The sequence below is a fragment of the Ambystoma mexicanum genome, assembly GCF_040938575.1.
Source record: "Ambystoma mexicanum isolate Mex_15411 chromosome 12 unlocalized genomic scaffold, UKY_AmexF1_1 Mex_chr12_unloc.1, whole genome shotgun sequence".
Classification (NCBI taxonomy): domain Eukaryota; kingdom Metazoa; phylum Chordata; class Amphibia; order Caudata; family Ambystomatidae; genus Ambystoma; species Ambystoma mexicanum.
In genome coordinates, this window is record NW_027182322.1 from 2306131 (window position 1) to 2324009 (window position 17879).

General features: G+C 46.6%; 2 non-coding genes across 2 annotated transcripts; both read left to right on the forward strand.

Annotated features, from left to right (window-relative positions):
- The first annotated feature begins 528 nt into the window (after positions 1-528).
- On the forward strand, positions 529-600 carry TRNAH-GUG (transfer RNA histidin (anticodon GUG)). The gene has a single exon. It is a non-coding gene; the product is annotated as a tRNA-His (tRNA).
- A 2398-nt stretch (positions 601-2998) lies between these two features.
- On the forward strand, positions 2999-3070 carry TRNAH-GUG (transfer RNA histidin (anticodon GUG)). Its single transcript has one exon. It is a non-coding gene; the product is annotated as a tRNA-His (tRNA).
- Positions 3071-17879: the final 14809 nt, after the last annotated feature.

The window sequence follows — 17879 nt, forward strand, 5'->3', positions numbered from 1 at the left end:
TCCCTTTATAAGGACATAACATGGAGGACGCATGAACATGAATGCCTGAATTTTATGGTGGTGGCCTTCGGGTGATTTGGCACGTGCAATTGGTGAAGAGCACTTCTCCTGCGCAAAAAAATAAATGTACTATTAGCACCCCGGAGGGAGCCTCTGCACTTCTTATAGGGAGAAAACTCTGCAATGGAAGGGGACAGGGTCAATAACAGCTGTAAACTCTCACAAGACCATCACTGCTCTCACACTTTCCTGCTCTCAGGCTGGCGGGCCATTATCGGCCCTGGCTGCCGCACCATTGCCAGGTTTGTGTAACTATATTATTTCTAATTGGCTCCACTTTGATGACTTTCATTTGGATTCTGACTTGATTATTGAGATCTTAAATAAGTGACTGGGGATCAGGTGTCCACTTATTCTCATGGATAACATCACAACCAACCTTTAATTCAAACATGAGTCATGACATCACAGATGGAGTACAGCTTATGATAGAGGTGGAACGTCACATGGTAGCAGCCCAAATAGCTCGCTGTGATCGTATAGTGGTTAGTACTCTGCGTTGTGGCCGCAGCAACCTCGGTTCGAATCCGAGTCACGGCATTGCGGTGAGGCAATGTCACGGCAGTTGGGCAGATATTTTAGAATTTCCATTAATACATTGGCAATCTCTGTGGAGGACTGAAACAATTCGATATGTCCTGTTACTGTTATGAACCTTTTGTTTCTTTAATGCTCTCTGCACACTTTTTCATCAGGTGACTGTAATGTATTTCAACCAAATCTAATTAAGAGCGCATTATGTGGTGACATTTGCAGTACATGAAACATTATAACACTGCCATTTACGTCAATAACCACTAGCTTGATTAAGACATATGTATTGCAGCGACAGTATTTCCCAGTTACAAATGGGAATAAAAACAACATCCGCGAGGGATTGAACCAACGACATTTAACTGATGTTGCCAATGGAGCGCGTCACAGAGAGCGCGAGGTCCCGCCTTTACAGTCACACGCTGATGATAATACAGATGTTTAAATAAACAGGCATATCTGTGGACTTGTGGTCTTTCTACATTGGGACTCATAGTCTAGTCCTAGGCTATTGTAGGCACTGGCGTATCTTTTAGTGGAATGAGAGGCATTCTGTAGTCGCGTGAAAGGACCTTTCAAGTCAATCTGATCTGTATTGTCCTGTGAAAAAAAGCGTTCTTAGACACAGTGAGGAGTTTTTGGGGATAATGGGAAAATCATTTCCAACTAAATGACAGGAATTTCTTAGTCCAATCATGAGGTGTGCTAGGCTTTTTTATACTGTGGCGGAAAGAGAGAGAGTATAACAGTCATTATAAATAAAGGGCCAAGGAAGTGACAGTTTATGGAAGGAACAATTTGCACATAGTTTTAGAATGTGGTCAGGAGGAGGGCAATGTGCTTACACATATGAAACATTAGAAGGTAGACATTATGGAAGCACATATATTTCTTTATTTTTATTGTATTTGGGGAGAGGGGGTTAATATAGCACGTCCAATGTGGAAAAGTGCTTTCCATAACACCTTGCAGGTGGGCGACATCTAGAGCTGTGCAGTAGCCACCCATGCCCCAGACGTCAAAGAGAACAAGAAGTTACACATGTTGGAAGTGAGGGTGAGACATTGAGGAGATATGATCCCCGTATGAAGCCGAGAGAAGGAGGAGGCGTGAACGTGCATCCATGTATGCAGGCGAGAAGGGAAGGAGCATTGGTCATGCATCCCTGCATGAGGGTGAGACAGGGAGGAGATATGATCCCCGTATGAAGCCGAGAGAAGGAGGAGGCGTGAACGTGCATCCATGTATGCGGGCGAGACAGGAAGGAGCGTTGGTCATGCATCCCTGAATGAGGGTGAGAAAGGGAGGAGATATGATCCCCGTATGAAGCCGAGAGAAGGAGGAGGCGTGAACGTGCATCCATGTATGCAGGCGAGAAGGGAAGGAGCATTGGTCATGCATCCCTGCATGAGGGTGAGACAGGGAGGAGATATGATCCCCGTATGAAGCCGAGAGAAGGAGGAGGCGTGAACGTGCATCCATGTATGCGGGCGAGACAGGAAGGAGCATTGGTCATGCATCCCTGCATGAGGGTGAGACAGGGAGGAGATATGATCCCTGTATGAAGCCGAGAGAAGGAGGAGGCATGAACGTGCATCCATGTATGCGGGCGAGACGGGAAGGAGCATTGGTCATGCATCCCTTCCTGAGGGTGAGACAAGGAGGAGATAAAATCCCCATATGAAGCAGAGAGAACGAGGAGACATGAACGTGCATCCATGTATGCGGGCGAGAAGGTAAGGAGCATTGGTCATGCATCCCTGCATGAGGGTGAGACAGGGAGGAGATAAAATCCCTGTATGAAGCCAAGAGAATGAGGCGGCATGAACATGCATCCTTGTATGCAGGTGTGACATGGAGTCATCATGAACATGCATCCCTTTATAAGGACATAACATGGAGGACGCATGAACATGAATGCCTGAATTTTATGGTGGTGGCCTTCGGGTGATTTGGCACGTGCAATTGGTGAAGAGCACTTCTCCTGCGCAAAAAAATAAATTTACTATTAGCACCCCGGAGGGAGCCTCTGCACTTCTTACAGGGGGAAAACTCTGCAATGGAAGGGGACAGGGTCAATAACAGCTGTAAACTCTCATAAGACCATCACTGCTCTCACACTTTCCTGCTCTCAGGCTGGCGGGCCATTATCGGCCCTGGCTGCCGCACCATTGTCAGGTTTGTGTAACTATATTATTTCTAATTGGCTCCACTTTGATGACTTTCATTTGGATTCTGACATGATTATTGAGATCTTAAATAAGTGACTGGGGATCAGGTGTCCACTTATTCTCATGGATAACATCACAACCAACCTTTAATTCAAACATGAGTCATGACATCACAGATGGAGTACAGCTTATGATAGAGGTGGAACGTCACATTGTAGCAGCCCAAGTAGCTCGCCGTGATCGTATAGTGGTTAGTACTCTGCGTTGTGGCCGCAGCAACCTCGGTTCGAATCCGAGTCACGGCATTGCGGTGAGGCAATGTCACGGCAGTTGGGCAGATATTTTAGAATTTCCATTAATACATTGGCAATCTCTGTGGAGGACTGAAACAATTCGATATGTCCTGTTATTGTTATGAACCTTTTGTTTCTTTAATGCTCTTTGCACACTTTTTCATCGGGTGACTGTAATGTATTTCAACCAAATCTAATTAAGAGCGCATTATGTGGTGACATTTGCAGTACATGAAACATTATAACACTGCCATTTACGTCAATAACCACTAGCTTGATTAAGACATATGTATTGCAGCGACAGTATTTCCCAGTTACAAATGGGAATAAAAACAACATCCGCGAGGGATTGAACCAACGACATTTAACTGATGTTGCCAATGGAGCGCGTTACAGAGAGCGCGAGGTCCCGCCTTTACAGTCACACGCTGATGATAATACAGATGTTTAAATAAACAGGCATATCTGTGGACTTGTGGTCTTTCTACATTGGGACTCATAGTCTAGTCCTAGGCTATTAGTAGGCACTGGCGTATCTTTTAGTGGAATGAGAGGCATTCTGTAGTCGCGTGAAAGGACCTTTCAAGTCAATCTGATCTGTATTGTCCTGTGAAAAAAAGCGTTCTTAGACACACTGAGGAGTTTTTGGGGATAATGGGAAAATCATTTCCAACTAAATGACTGGAATTTCTTAGTCCAATCATGAGGTGTGCTAGGCTTTTTTATACTGTGGCGGAAAGAGAGACAGTATAACAGTCATTATAAATAAAGGGCCAAGGAAGTGACAGTTTATGGAAGGAACAATTTGCACATAGTTTTAGAATGTGGTCAGGAGGAGGACAATGTGCTTACACATATGAAACATTAGAAGGTAGACATTATGGAAGCACATATATTTCTTTATTTTTATTGTATTTGGGGAGAGGGGGTTAATATAGCACGTCCAATGTGGAAAAGTGCTTTCCATAGCACCTTGCAGGTGGGCGACATCTAGAGCTGTGCAGTAGCCACCCATGCCCCAGACGTGAAAGAGAACAAGAAGTTACACATGTTGGAAGTGAGGGTGAGACATTGAGGAGATATGATCCCCGTATGAAGCCGAGAGAAGGAGGAGGCGTGAACGTGCATCCATGTATGCAGGCGAGAAGGGAAGGAGCATTGGTCATGCATCCCTGCATGAGGGTGAGACAGGGAGGAGATATGATCCCCGTATGAAGCCGAGAGAAGGAGGAGGCGTGAACGTGCATCCATGTATGCGGGCGAGACAGGAAGGAGCATTGGTCATGCATCCCTGCATGAGGGTGAGACAGGAAGGAGATATGATCCCCGTATGAAGCCGAGAGAAGGAGGAGGCGTGAACGTGCATCCATGTATGCAGGCGAGAAGGGAAGGAGCATTGGTCATGCATCCCTGCATGAGGGTGAGACAGGGAGGAGATATGATCCCTGTATGAAGCCGAGAGAAGGAGGAGGCGTGAACATGCATCCATGTATGCGGGCGAGACAGGAAGGAGCATTGGTCATGCATCCCTGCATGAGGGTGAGACAGGGAGGAGATATGATCCCCGTATGAAGCCGAGAGAAGGAGGAGGCGTGAACGTGCATCCATGTATGCAGGCGAGACGGGAAGGAGCATTGGTCATGCATCCCTTCCTGAGGGTGAGACAGGGAGGAGATAAAATCCCCGTATGAAGCCGAGAGAACGAGGAGACATGAACGTGCATCCATGTATGCGGGCGAGAAGGGAAGGAGCATTGGTCATGCATCCCTGCATGAGGGTGAGACAGGGAGGAGATAAAATCCCTGTATGAAGCCAATAGAACGAGGCGGCATGAACATGCATCCATGTATGCAGGTGTGACATGGAGTCATCATGAACATGCATCCCTTTATAAGGACATAACATGGAGGACGCATGAACATGAATGCCTGAATTTTATGGTGGTGGCCTTCGGGTGATTTGGCACGTGCAATTGGTGAAGAGCACTTCTCCTGCACAAAAAAATAAATGTACTATTAGCACCCCGGAGGGAGCCTCTGCACTTCTTATAGGGAGAAAACTCTGCAATGGAAGGGGACAGGGTCAATAACAGCTGTAAACTCTCACAAGACCATCACTGCTCTCACACTTTCCTGCTCTCAGGCTGGCGGGCCATTATCGGCCCTGGCTGCCGCACCATTGCCAGGTTTGTGTAACTATATTATTTCTAATTGGCTCCACTTTGATGACTTTCATTTGGATTCTGACTTGATTATTGAGATCTTAAATAAGTGACTGGGGATCAGGTGTCCACTTATTCTCATGGATAACATCACAACCAACCTTTAATTCAAACATGAGTCATGACATCACAGATGGAGTACAGCTTATGATAGAGGTGGAACGTCACATTGTAGCAGCCCAAGTAGCTCGCCGTGATCGTATAGTGGTTAGTACTCTGCGTTGTGGCCGCAGCAACCACGGTTCGAATCCGAGTCACGGCATTGCAGTGAGGCAATGTCACGGCAGTTGGGCAGATATTTTAGAATTTCCATTAATACATTGGCAATCTCTGTGGAGGACTGAAACAATTCGATATGTCCTGTTACTGTTATGAACCTTTTGTTTCTTTAATGCTCTTTGCACACTTTTTCATCGGGTGACTGTAATGTATTTCAACCAAATCTAATTAAGAGCGCATTATGTGGTGACATTTACAGTACATGAAACATTATAACACTGCCATTTACGTCAATAACCACTAGCTTGATTAAGACATATGTATTGCAGCGACAGTATTTCCCAGTTACAAATGGGAATAAAAACAACATCCGCGAGGGATTGAACCAACGACATTTAACTGATGTTGCCAATGGAGAGCGTTACAGAGAGCGCGAGGTCCCGCCTTTACAGTCACACGCTGATGATAATACAGATGTTTAAATAAACAGGCATATCTGTGGACTTGTGGTCTTTCTACATTGGGACTCATAGTCTAGTCCTAGGCTATTGTAGGCACTGGCGTATCTTTTAGTGGAATGAGAGGCATTCTGTAGTCGCGTGAAAGGACCTTTCAAGTCAATCTGATCTGTATTGTCCTGTGAAAAAAAGCGTTCTTAGACACAGTGAGGAGTTTTTGGGGATAATGGGAAAATCATTTCCAACTAAATGACAGGAATTTCTTAGTCCAATCATGAGGTGTGCTAGGCTTTTTTATACTGTGGCGGAAAGAGAGAGAGTATAACAGTCATTATAAATAAAGGGCCAAGGAAGTGACAGTTTATGGAAGGAACAATTTTCACATAGTTTTAGAATGTGGTCAGGAGGAGGACAATTGCTTACACATATGAAACATTAGAAGGTAGACATTATGGAAGCACATATATTTCTTTATTTTCATTGTATTTGGGGAGAGGGGGTTAATATAGCACGTCCAATGTGGAAAAGTGCTTTCCATAGCACCTTGCAGGTGGGCGACATCTAGAGCTGTGCAGTAGCCACCCATGCCCCAGACGTCAAAGAGAACAAGAAGTTACACATGTTGGAAGTGAGGGTGAGACATTGAGGAGATATGATCCCCGTATGAAGCCGAGAGAAGGAGGAGGCGTGAACGTGCATCCATGTATGCAGGCGAGAAGGGAAGGAGCATTGGTCATGCATCCCTGCATGAGGGTGAGACAGGGAGGAGATATGATCCCCGTATGAAGCCGAGAGAAGGAGGAGGCGTGAACGTGCATCCACGTATGCGGGCGAGACAGGAAGGAGCGTTGGTCATGCATCCCTGCATGAGGGTGAGACAGGGAGGAGATATGATCCCCGTATGAAGCCGAGAGAAGGAGGAGGCGTGAACGTGCATCCATGTATGCAGACGAGAAGGGAAGGAGCATTGGTCATGCATCCCTGCATGAGGGTGAGACAGGGAGGAGATATGATCCCCGTATGAAGCCGAGAGAAGGAGGAGGCGTGAACGTGCATCCATGTATGCGGGCGAGACAGGAAGGAGCATTGGTCATGCATCCCTGCATGAGGGTGAGACAGGGAGGAGATATGATCCCCGTATGAAGCCGAGAGAAGGAGGAGGCGTGAACGTGCATCCATGTATGCGGGCGAGACGGGAAGGAGCATTGGTCATGCATCCCTTCCTGAGGGTGAGACAGGGAGGAGATAAAATCCCCGTATGAAGCAGAGAGAACGAGGAGACATGAACGTGCATCCATGTATGCGGGCGAGAAGGGAAGGAGCATTGGTCATGCATCCCTGCATGAGGGTGAGACAGGGAGGAGATAAAATCCCTGTATGAAGCCAAGAGAACGAGGCGGCATGAACATGCATCCTTGTATGCAGGTGTGACATGGAGTCATCATGAACATGCATCCCTTTATAAGGACATAACATGGAGGACGCATGAACATGAATGCCTGAATTTTATGGTGGTGGCCTTCGGGTGATTTGGCACGTGCAATTGGCGAAGAGCACTTCTCCTGTGCAAAAAAATAAATGTACTATTAGCGCCCCGGAGGGAGCCTCTGCACTTCTTATAGGGAGAAAACTCTGCAATGGAAGGGGACAGGGTCAATAACAGCTGTAAACTCTCACAAGACCATCACTGCTCTCACACTTTCCTGCTCTCAGGCTGGCGGGCCATTATCGGCCCTGGCTGCCGCACCATTGCCAGGTTTGTGTAACTATATTATTTGTAATTGGCTCCACTTTGATGACTTGCATTTGGATTCTGACTTGATTATTGAGATCTTAAATAAGTGACTGGGGATCAGGTGTCCACTTATTCTCATGGATAACATCACAACCAACCTTTAATTCAAACATGAGTCATGACATCACAGATGGAGTACAGCTTATGATAGAGGTGGAACGTCACATTGTAGCAGCCCAAGTGTCACATTGTAGCAGCCCAAGTATCTCGCCGTGATCGTATAGTGGTTAGTACTCTGCGTTGTGGCCTCAGCAACCTCGGTTCGAATCCGAGATACGGCATTGCGGTGAGGCAATGTCACGGCAGTTGGGCAGATATTTTAGAATTTCCATTAATACATTGGCAATCTCTGTGGAGGACTGAAACAATTCGATATGTCCTGTTACTGTTATGAACCTTTTGTTTCTTTAATGCTCTTTGCACACTTTTTCATCGGGTGACTGTAATGTATTTCAACCAAATCTAATTAAGAGCGCATTATGTGGTGACATTTGCAGTACATGAAACATTATAACACTGCCATTTACGTCAATAACCACTAGCTTGATTAAGACATATGTATTGCAGCGACAGTATTTCCCAGTTACAAATGGGAATAAAAACAACATCCGCGAGGGATTGAACCAACGACATTTAACTGATGTTGCCAATGGAGCGCGTTACAGAGAGCGCGAGGTCCCGCCTTTACAGTCACACGCTGATGATAATACAGATGTTTAAATAAACAGGCATATCTGTGGACTTGTGGTCTTTCTACATTGGGACTCATAGTCTAGTCCTAGGCTATTGTAGGCACTGGCGTATCTTTTAGTGGAATGAGAGGCATTCTGTAGTCGCGTGAAAGGACCTTTCAAGTCAATCTGATCTGTATTGTCCTGTGAAAAAAAGCGTTCTTAGACACAGTGAGGAGTTTTTGGGGATAATGGGAAAATCATTTCCAACTAAATGACAGGAATTTCTTAGTCCAATCATGAGGTGTGCTAGGCTTTTTTATACTGTGGCGGAAAGAGAGAGAGTATAACAGTCATTATAAATAAAGGGCCAAGGAAGTGACAGTTTATGGAAGGAACAATTTGCACATAGTTTTAGAATGTGGTCAGGAGGAGGGCAATGTGCTTACACATATGAAACATTAGAAGGTAGACATTATGGAAGCACATATATTTCTTTATTTTTATTGTATTTGGGGAGAGGGGGTTAATATAGCACGTCCAATGTGGAAAAGTGCTTTCCATAACACCTTGCAGGTGGGCGACATCTAGAGCTGTGCAGTAGCCACCCATGCCCCAGACGTCAAAGAGAACAAGAAGTTACACATGTTGGAAGTGAGGGTGAGACATTGAGGAGATATGATCCCCGTATGAAGCCGAGAGAAGGAGGAGGCGTGAACGTGCATCCATGTATGCAGGCGAGAAGGGAAGGAGCATTGGTCATGCATCCCTGCATGAGGGTGAGACAGGGAGGAGATATGATCCCCGTATGAAGCCGAGAGAAGGAGGAGGCTTGAACGTGCATCCATGTATGCGGGCGAGACAGGAAGGAGCGTTGGTCATGCATCCCTGCATGAGGGTGAGAAAGGGAGGAGATATGATCCCCGTATGAAGCCGAGAGAAGGAGGAGGCGTGAACGTGCATCCATGTATGCAGGCGAGAAGGGAAGGAGCATTGGTCATGCATCCCTGCATGAGGGTGAGACAGGGAGGAGATATGATCCCCGTATGAAGCCGAGAGAAGGAGGAGGCATGAACGTGCATCCATGTATGCGGGCGAGACAGGAAGGAGCATTGATCATGCATCCCTTCATGAGGGTGAGACAGGGAGGAGATATGATCCCCGTATGAAGCCGAGAGAAGGAGGAGGCATGAACGTGCATCCATGTATGCAGGCGAGAAGGGAAGGAGCATTGGTCATGCATCCCTGCATGAGGGTGAGACGGGGAGGAGATATGATCCCCGTATGAAGCCGAGAGAAGGAGGAGGCGTGAACGTGCATCCATGTATGCAGGCGAGAAAGGAAGGAGCGTTGGTCATGCATCCCTGCATGAGGGTGAGACAGGGAGGAGATATGATCCCCGTATGAAGCCGAGAGAAGGAGGAGGCGTGAACGTGCATCCATGTATGCGGGCGAGACAGGAAGGAGCATTGGTCATGCATCCCTGCATGAGGGTGAGACAGGGAGGAGATATGATCCCCGTATGAAGCCGAGAGAAGGAGGAGGCGTGAACGTGCATCCATGTATGCGGGAGAGACAGGAAGGAGCATTGGTCATGCATCCCTTCCTGAGGGTGAGACAGGGAGGAGATAAAATCCCCGTATGAAGCAGAGAGAAAGAGGAGACATGAACGTGCATCCATGTATGCGGGCGAGAAGGGAAGGAGCATTGGTCATGCATCCCTGCATGAGGGTGAGACAGGGAGGAGATAAAATCCCTGTATGAAGCCAAGAGAACGAGGCGGCATGAACATGCATCCTTGTATGCAGGTGTGACATGGAGTCATCATGAACATGCATCCCTTTATAAGGACATAACATGGAGGACGCATGAACATGAATGCCTGAATTTTATGGTGGTGGCCTTCGGGTGATTTGGCACGTGCAATTGGTGAAGAGCACTTCTCCTGCGCAAAAAAATAAATTTACTATTAGCACCCCGGAGGGAGCCTCTGCACTTCTTATAGGGAGAAAACTCTGCAATGGAAGGGGACAGGGTCAATAACAGCTGTAAACTCTCACAAGACCATCACTGCTTTCACACTTTCCTGCTCTCAGGCTGGCGGGCCATTATCGGCCCTGGCTGCCGCACCATTGCCAGGTTTGTGTAACTATATTATTTCTAATTGGCTCCACTTTGATGACTTTCATTTGGATTCTGACTTGATTATTGAGATCTTAAATAAGTGACTGGGGATCAGGTGTCCACTTATTCTCATGGATAACATCACAACCAACCTTTAATTCAAACATGAGTCATGACATCACAGATGGAGTACAGCTTATGATAGAGGTGGAACGTCACATTTTAGCAGCCCAAGTAGCTCGCCGTGATCATATAGTGGTTAGTACTCTGTGTTGTGGCCGCAGCAACCTCGGTTCGAATCCGAGTCACGGCATTGCGGTGAGGCAATGTCACGGCAGTTGGGCAGATATTTTAGAATTTCCATTAATACATTGGCAATCTCTGTGGAGGACTGAAACAATTCGATATGTCCTGTTACTGTTATGAACCTTTTGTTTCTTTAATGCTCTTTGCACACTTTTTCATCGGGTGACTGTAATGTATTTCAACCAAATCTAATTAAGAGCGCATTATGTGGTGACATTTGCAGTACATGAAACATTATAACACTGCCATTTACGTCAACAACCACTAGCTTGATTAAGACATATGTATTGCAGCGACAGTATTTTCCAGTTACAAATGGGAATAAAAACAACATCCGCGAGGGATTGAACCAACGACATTTAACTGATGTTGCCAATGGAGCGCGTTACAGAGAGCGCGAGGTCCCGCCTTTACAGTCACACGCTGATGATAATACAGATGTTTAAATAAACAGGCATATCTGTGGACTTGTGGTCTTTCTACATTGGGACTCATAGTCTAGTCCTAGGCTATTGTAGGCACTGGCGTATCTTTTAGTGGAATGAGAGGCATTCTGTAGTCGCGTGAAAGGACCTTTCAAGTCAATCTGATCTGTATTGTCCTGTGAAAAAAAGCGTTCTTAGACACAGTGAGGAGTTTTTGGGGATAATGGGAAAATCATTTCCAACTAAATGACAGGAATTTCTTAGTCCAATCATGAGGTGTGCTAGGCTTTTTTATACTGTGGCGGAAAGAGAGAGAGAGTATAACAGTCATTATAAATAAAGGGCCAAGGAAGTGACAGTTTATGGAAGGAACAATTTGCACATAGTTTTAGAATGTGGTCAGGAGGAGGACAATGTGCTTACACATATGAAACATTAGAAGGTAGACATTATGGAAGCACATATATTTCTTTATTTTTATTGTATTTGGGGAGAGGGGGTTAATATAGCACGTCCAATGTGGAAAAGTGCTTTCCATAGCACCTTGCAGGTGGGCGACATCTAGAGCTGTGCAGTAGCCACCCATGCCCCAGACGTCAAAGAGAACAAGAAGTTACACATGTTGGAAGTGAGGGTGAGACATTGAGGAGATATGATCCCCGTATGAAGCCGAGAGAAGGAGGAGGCATGAACGTGCATCCATGTATGCAGGCGAGAAGGGAAGGAGCATTGGTCATGCATCCCTGCATGAGGGTGAGACAGGGAGGAGATATGATCCCCGTATGAAGCCGAGAGAAGGAGGAGGCATGAACGTGCATCCATGTATACGGGCGAGACAGGAAGGAGCATTGGTCATGCATCCCTGCATGAGGGTGAGACAGGGAGGAGATATGATCCCTGTATGAAGCCGAGAGAAGGAGGAGGCGTGAACGTGCATCCATGTATGCAGACGAGAAGGGAAGGAGCATTGGTCATGCATCCCTGCATGAGGGTGAGACAGGGAGGAGATATGATCCCTGTATGAAGCTGAGAGAAGGAGGAGGCGTGAACGTGCATCCATGTATGCAGGCGAGAAGGGAAGGAGCATTGGTCATGCATCCCTGCATGAGGGTGAGACGGGGAGGAGATATGATCCCCGTATGAAGCCGAGAGAAGGAGGAGGCGTGAACGTGCATCCATGTATGCGGGCGAGACAGGAAGGAGCATTGGTCATGCATCCCTGCATGAGGGTGAGACAGGGAGGAGATATGATCCCCGTATGAAGCCGAGAGAAGGAGGAGGCGTGAACGTGCATCCATGTATGCGGGCGAGACGGGAAGGAGCATTGGTCATGCATCCCTTCCTGAGGGTGAGACAGGGAGGAGATAAAATCCCCGTATGAAGCAGAGAGAACGAGGAGACATGAACGTGCATCCATGTATGCGGGCGAGAAGGGAAGGAGCATTGGTCATGCATCCCTGCATGAGGGTGAGACAGGGAGGAGATAAAATCCCTGTATGAAGCCAAGAGAACGAGGCGGCATGAACATGCATCCTTGTATGCAGGTGTGACATGGAGTCATCATGAACATGCATCCCTTTATAAGGACATAACATGGAGGACGCATGAACATGAATGCCTGAATTTTATGGTGGTGGCCTTCGGGTGATTTGGCACGTGCAATTGGTGAAGAGCACTTCTCCTGCGCAAAAAAATAAATTTACTATTAGCACCCAGGAGGGAGCCTCTGCACTTCTTATAGGGAGAAAACTCTGCAATGGAAGGGGACAGGGTCAATAACAGCTGTAAACTCTCACAAGACCATCACTGCTCTCACACTTTCCTGCTCTCAGGCTGGCGGGCCATTATCGGCCCTGGCTGCCGCACCATTGCCAGGTTTGTGTAACTATATTATTTCTAATTGGCTCCACTTTGATGACTTTCATTTGGATTCTGACTTGATTATTGAGATCTTAAATAAGTGACTGGGGATCAGGTGCCCACTTATTCTCATGGATAACATCACAACCAACCTTTAATTCAAACATGAGTCATGAAATCACAGATGGAGTACAGCTTATGATAGAGGTGGAACTTCGCGTTTTAGCAGCCCAAGTAGCTCGCTGTGATCTTATAGTGGTTAGTACTCTGTGTTGTGGTCGCAGCAACCTCGGTTCGAATCCGAATCACAGCATTGCGGTGAGGCAATGTCACTGCAGTTGGGCAGATATTTTAGAATTTCCATTAATACATTGGCAATCTCTGTGGAGGACTGAAACAATTCGATATGTCCTGTTACTGTTATGAACCTTTTGTTTCTTTAATGCTCTTTGCACACTTTTTCATCGGGTGACTGTAATGTATTTCAACCAAATCTAATTAAGAGCGCATTATGTGGTGACATTTGCAGTACATGAAACATTATATCACTGCCATTTACGTCAACAACCACTAGCTTGATTAAGACATATGTATTGCAGCGACAGTATTTCCCAGTTACAAATGGGAATAAAAACAACATCCGCGAGGGATTGAACCAACGACATTTAACTGATGTTGCCAATGGAGCGCGTTACAGAGAGCGCGAGGTCCCGCCTTTACAGTCACACGCTGATGATAATACAGATGTTTAAATAAACAGGCATATCTGTGGACTTGTGGTCTTTCTACATTGGGACTCATAGTCTAGTCCTAGGCTATTGTAGGCACTGGCGTATCTTTTAGTGGAATGAGAGGCATTCTGTAGTCGCGTGAAAGGACCTTTCAAGTCAATCTGATCTGTATTGTCCTGTGAAAAAAAGCGTTCTTAGACACAGTGAGGAGTTTTTGGGGATAATGGGAAAATCATTTCCAACTAAATGACAGGAATTTCTTAGTCCAATCATGAGGTGTGCTAGGCTTTTTTATACTTTGGTGGAAAGAGAGAGAGAGTATAACAGTCATTATAAATAAAGGGCCAAGGAAGTGACAGTTTATGGAAGGAACAATTTGCACATAGTTTTAGAATGTGGTCAGGAGGAGGACAATGTGCTTACACATATGAAACATTAGAAGGTAGACATTATGGAAGCACATATATTTCTTTATTTTTATTGTATTTGGGGAGAGGGGGTTAATATAGCACGTCCAATGTGGAAAAGTGCTTTCCATAGCACCTTGCAGGTGGGCGACATCTAGAGCTGTGCAGTAGCCACCCATGCCCCAGACGTCAAAGAGAACAAGAAGTTACACATGTTAAAAGTGAGGGTGAGACATTGAGGAGATATGATCCCCGTATGAAGCCGAGAGAAGGAGGAGGCATGAACGTGCATCCATGTATGCAGGCGAGAAGGGAAGGAGCATTGGTCATGCATCCCTGCATGAGGGTGAGACAGGGAGGAGATATGATCCCCGTATGAAGCCGAGAGAAGGAGGAGGCGTGAACGTGCATCCATGTATGCGGGAGAGACAGGAAGGAGCATTGGTCATGCATCCCTGCATGAGGGTGAGACAGGGAGGAGATATGATCCCCGTATGAAGCCGAGAGAAGGAGGAGGCGTCAACGTGCATCCATGTATGCAGGCGAGAAGGGAAGGAGCATTGGTCATGCATCCCTGCATGAGGGTGAGACAGGGAGGAGATATGATCCCCGTATGAAGCCGAGAGAAGGAGGAGGCGTGAACGTGCATCCATGTATGCGGGCGAGACAGGAAGGAGCATTGGTCATGCATCCCTGCATGAGGGTGAGACAGGGAGGAGATATGATCCCCGTATCAAGCCGAGAGAAGGAGGAGGCGTGAACGTGCATCCATGTATGTGGGCGAGACGGGAAGGAGCATTGGTCATGCATCCCTTCCTGAGGGTGAGACAGGGAGGAGATAAAATCCCTGTATGAAGCCGAGAGAACGAGGAGACATGAATGTGCATCCATGTATGCAGGCGAGAAGGGAAGGAGCATTGGTCATGCATCCCTGCATGAGGGTGAGACAGGGAGGAGATAAAATCCCTGTATGAAGCCAAGAGAACGAGGCGGCATGAACATGCATCCTTGTATGCAGGTGTGACATGGAGTCATCATGAACATGCATCCCTTTATAAGGACATAACATGGAGGACGCATGAACATGAATGCCTGAATTTTATGGTGGTGGCCTTCGGGTGATTTGGCACGTGCAATTGGTGAAGAGCACTTCTCCTGCGCAAAAAAATAAATTTACTATTAGCACCCCGGAGGGAGCCTCTGCACTTCTTATAGGGAGAAAACTCTGCAATGGAAGGGGACAGGGTCAATAACAGCTGTAAACTCTCACAAGACCATCACTGCTCTCACACTTTCCTGCTCTCAGGCTGGCGGGCCATTATCGGCCCTGGCTTCCGCACCATTGCCAGGTTTGTGTAACTATATTATTTCTAATTGGCTCCACTTTGATGACTTTCATTTGGATTCTGACTTGATTATTGAGATCTTAAATAAGTGACTGGGGATCAGGTGTCCACTTATTCTCATGTGTAACATCACAACCAACCGTTAATTCAAACATGAGTCATGACATCACAGATGGAGTACAGCTTATGATAGAGGTGGAACGTCACATTGTAGCAGCCCAAGTAGCTCGTCGTGATCGTATAGTGGTTAGTACTCTGCGTTGTGGCCGCAGCAACCTAGGTTCGAATCCGAGTCACGGCATTTCGGTGAGGCAATGTCACAGCAGTTGGGCAGATATTTTAGAATTTCCATTAATACATTGGCAATCTCTGTGGAGGACTGAAACAATTCGATATGTCCTGTTACTGTTATGAACCTTTTGTTTCTTTAATGCTCTTTGCACACTTTTCCATCGGGTGACTGTAATGTATTTCAACCAAATCTAATTAAGAGCGCATTATGTGGTGACATTTGCAGTACATGAAACATTATAACACTGCCATTTACGTCAATAACCACTAGCTTGATTAAGACATATGTATTGCAGCGACAGTATTTCCCAGTTACAAATGGGAATAAAAACAACATCCACGAGGGATTGAACCAACGACATTTAACTGATGTTGCCAATGGAGCGCGTTACAGAGAGCGCGAGGTCCCGCCTTTACAGTCACACGCTGATGATAATACAGATGTTTAAATAAACAGGCATATCTGTGGACTTGTGGTCTTTCTACATTGGGACTCATAGTCTAGTCCTAGGCTATTGTAGGCACTGGCGTATCTTTTAGTGGAATGAGAGGCATTCTGTAGTCGCGTGAAAGGGCCTTTCAAGTCAATCTGATCTGTATTGTCCTGTGAAAAAAAGCGTTCTTCGACACAGTGAGGAGTTTTTGGGGATAATGGGAAAATCATTCCCAACTAAATGACAGGAATTTCTTAGTCCAATCATGAGGTGTGCTAAGCTTTTTTATACTGTGGCGGAAAGAGAGAGAGTATAACAGTCATTATAAATAAAGGGCCAAGGAAGTGACAGTTTATGGAAGGAACAATTTGCACATAGTTTTAGAATGTGGTCAGGAGGAGGACAATGTGCTTACACATATGAAACATTAGAAGGTAGACATTATGGAAGCACATATATTTCTTTATTTTTATTGTATTTGGGGAGAGGGGGTTAATATAGCACGTCCAATGTGGAAACGTGCTTTCCATAGCACCTTGCAGGTGGGCGACATCTAGAGCTGTGCAGTAGCCACCCATGCCCCAGACGTCAAAGAGAACAAGAAGTTACACATGTTGGAAGTGAGGGTGAGACATTGAGGAGATATGATCCCCGTATGAAGCCGAGAGAAGGAGGAGGCGTGAACGTGCATCCATGTATGCAGGCGAGAAGGGAAGGAGCATTGGTCATGCATCCCTGCATGAGGGTGAGACAGGGAGGAGATATGATCCCCGTATGAAGCCGAGAGAAGGAGGAGGCGTGAACGTGCATCCATGTATGCGGGCGAGACAGGAAGGAGCATTGGTCATGCATCCCTGCATGAGGGTGAGACAGGGAGGAGATATGATCCCCGTATGAAGCCGAGAGAAGGAGGAGGCGTGAACGTGCATCCATGTATGCAGGTGAGAAGGGAAGGAGCATTGGTCATGCATCCCTGCATGAGGGTGAGACAGGGAGGAGATATGATCCCCGTATGAAGCCGAGAGAAGGAGGAGGCGTGAACGTGCATCCATGTATGCGGGCGTGACAGGAAGGAGCATTGGTCATGCATCCCTGCATGAGGGTGAGACAGGGAGGAGATATGATCCCCATATGAAGCCGAGAGAAGGAGGAGGCGTGAACGTGCATCCATGTATGCGGGCGAGACGGGAAGGAGCATTGGTCATGCATCCCTTCCTGAGGGTGAGACAGGGAGGAGATAAAATCCCCGTATGAAGCCGAGAGAACGAGGAGACATGAACGTGCATCCATGTATGCGGGCGAGAAGGGAAGGAGCATTGGTCATGCATCCCAACATGAGGGTGAGACAGGGAGGAGATATGATCCCCGTATGAAGCCGAGAGAAGGAGGAGGCGTGAACGTGCATCCATGTATGCGGGCGAGACGGGAAGGAGCATTGGTCATGCATCCCTTCCTGAGGGTGAGACAGGGTGGAGATAAAATCCCTGTATGAAGCCAAGAGAACGAGGAGACATGAACGTGCATCCATGTATG